General features: G+C 44.8%; 1 pseudogene; it reads right to left on the reverse strand.

The window, feature by feature from the left end:
* Positions 1-1,806: 1,806 nt before the first annotated feature.
* On the reverse strand, positions 1,807-2,153 carry LOC108535898 (putative 40S ribosomal protein S26-like 1; annotated as a pseudogene).
* Between the last annotated feature and the right edge of the window lie 797 nt (positions 2,154-2,950).

Here is a 2,950-nt window from a genome sequence, read left to right on the forward strand (position 1 = left end):
TCCCTCCTCCCCTCCCTCCTCCCACCCCTCCTTCCTTCTTTTCTTCCTTCCCTCCTTCCTTTCTTCCTTCCTTCCTGTAATAACTTGTGAGTTTTCTAATAATGTCTTCACCAACAGGGCAATACATGATAGCCCTCATTTCACATCCTACCCAAAAATGCGAGCCTCACAATAATCCAAAATCACCCCACATACACAAACAAACAGACTCTATACCACATACGGAAAAGGTAGCTGGCTTTACTTCAGTGATTTTTCAATGAGGAATGCTGCACTTCCAATGAAAACAGACAGCCAGTGTAGAAACAGTCCATATCCTGTTTCTACTGTATGACTCTGATTCATAAATTACTAAAGTGTATTCCTGAGAAATAAATATTTCACCAGCCAGTGACAGACTTATGAGCTAATTAAAATCTGAGCCCTGGAAGAAGTGGTGCCATTAGCTCAATTCACAGGACTGGAAAGTATGTGTCTGCTCACGGACTCAGAGGTAGACGTTTACATATGGGAAGGAGGGGGCCGGCTTATTAAGAGCAACATTTGGGTTTGGATGAAGGGAGCACTCTGTCAAAGCTGAGATATTCAAAGAAAAGCCAAAATGACAGTATGAGAGGTTTCTTTTGCCCATGAGAAGAAGGAGGTAACAATACATGGTGGTTTTAAGTGAAAGGGCTTGGGGGGCAGGTCATACTGTCTTGAATTCAGGTCCCAGATCTGCCATTTAGCAGAGATAGAACTTTGGGGTTGTTATTCTGCCCTTCTAAACTGCAGCATCCTCATTTGTACAGCAGGCATACAAATCCGCATAGTGGCATGGGTATAAAATCAGATACTATGTTTAGATCCTCAGCAGAGTACCAGCCAAATACTTGCTCAATAGACAGTAGGTAACTGTCACTAGCGCCAACTGTTGTATCCACAAGAAGTCATGTTTAAACGTCCAGTTTTCTGTTAAAGATTTCCAACCTGTTGAATGCTAAGCAGTTTTCTAGTTTGAAGTTGATTCCCTCAGAAACTATGGTGGACACACATATTTTGATAACTTATGATGTGCCAAGGGACAGATGGTTCAAGCATTTTACGGTCACCATCTCATTTCATCATCACCATAACATAGAAGATGGATATCATTAACTCTACAGAGAGAACTGAGGAACAGCAGCAATGAGTTATTTGCTGTAAAATTTAACCCAAGTTTTCCTTTCTTTTTTTCTTTTTTTAACAGATGCCCAAACTCCCTTTGTTTCACACAGCTATGCTAATTGTGAGGCCAAGGATATGACCACAAACAATTAAGGTTTAATTTACATGACTAACCAGGCGAGGTGGCTCACACCTGTAATCCCAGCACTTTGGAAGGCCGAGTCAGGTGGATTACCTGAGGTCAGGAGTTTAAGACCAGCCTGGCCCACATGGCAAAACTCCGTCTCTACTAAAAATACACAAACTACCCAGGCGTGGGGGCAGACAACTGTAATTCCAGTTACACAGGAGGCTGAGGCAGGAGAATCACTTGAACCCGGGAGACAGAGGTTGCAGTGAGCCGAGATCGTGCCGTTGCACTCTATCTAGCATGGGTGACAGAGCAAGACTCCATCTCCCTGCCCCTCCCCCCAAAAAACTTTACATGAATAAGCTTTCTTCCCCATGAAAATAATATGTGTCAGTTCGCACTTGTTCTAACACACACAAAATCCCCACCCTACCTGGCACAGATACACTTAACGTGCAATATTAAGTACAATTTCCATTTTATTTTTCTCCAGAGAATAGTCTGTCTTCAGTCTTGAAGGACTCAGCTCCTTACATGGGCTTTGGTGGGGGTCATGGGGCAGCGCCCGCAGGTGTAAATCGAGGTGGGAGTGTTTGGTCCTTGCAGGCTTCACAAGATGGATTCCTGACTACTTTGCTGTGAACTGCACAGCTTACACAGTAACGTAGCTTTACATACAGCTTGGGAAGCACAAAGTCATCGAAGATGCTCGCTTCAGAAACGTCCCTGACTGCTGCGGCCTCCACTATGTTTCAAATACGAATTTCTTAATGGTCTTGTCTCTGGGGAAGCATTGGGCACAGTTCGTGCAGCAAATAGGCTGCATGTGACCGCAGCCCTTTTTGGCATGACTGTTGTTCCTCCTTTTCTTTGTCATCTTGGAGGCACGGACCAGAGACCCCAAGTTGTTCTTTTAAAATATATATATATTCGGCTGGGTACATTGACTCATGCCTATAATCCCAGCATTTCGGGAGGCCGAGGCAGGCAGATCACCTGAGGTTGGGAGTTCGAGACCAGCCAAAGATTTTCTTTCAGCCGGGCCAGTAGGGTGAAACCCCATCTCTACTAAACATTCAAAAAATTAGCCGGACATGGTGGCAGGCATCTGTAGTCCCAGCTACTCGGGAGGCTGAGGCAGGAGAATCGCTGAAACCCAAGAGGTGGAGGTTGCAGTGAACCAAGATTGCACCGCTACACTCTAGCCTGGGCATGACAGAGCGAGAGTCTGACTCAAAAAAAAAAAAAAACTTGCAGTCCCAAGAAAAAATCTGGTTGCTCCTTCCTAGACCCCTTTTGTTTAAACAGCTATGACTGAGGGGAGCACTTCATGTGGTCATAAACGGTGGCCAGTGTTCTACCCCAACTGTGGTTACAATTTCAGAGAAAGAAAGTCTCTGTGAACTCGCCACAACTGCCTCCAAAAGCATGAAATCATTATTCAGCATTCTTCATATTTTCGTTTATCCATGGTGTTGTCAGCAATATGTAATATTATCTGTAGTATTCATGACACTGTGTTTGCTTGGTTGCAAGAGAGGAGTTAAGGTTAAAAGTAACAATCTCGGCGGGGCACGGTGGCTCACGCCTGTAATTCCAGCACTTCGGGAGGCCGAGGCAGGCAGATCACAAGGTCAGAAGATTGAGATCATCCCGGCTAACATGATGAAACCC

Source organism: Rhinopithecus bieti, unplaced genomic scaffold (genome assembly GCF_001698545.2).
Source record: "Rhinopithecus bieti isolate Rb0 unplaced genomic scaffold, ASM169854v2 scaffold_12086, whole genome shotgun sequence".
NCBI lineage: Eukaryota > Metazoa > Chordata > Mammalia > Primates > Cercopithecidae > Rhinopithecus > Rhinopithecus bieti.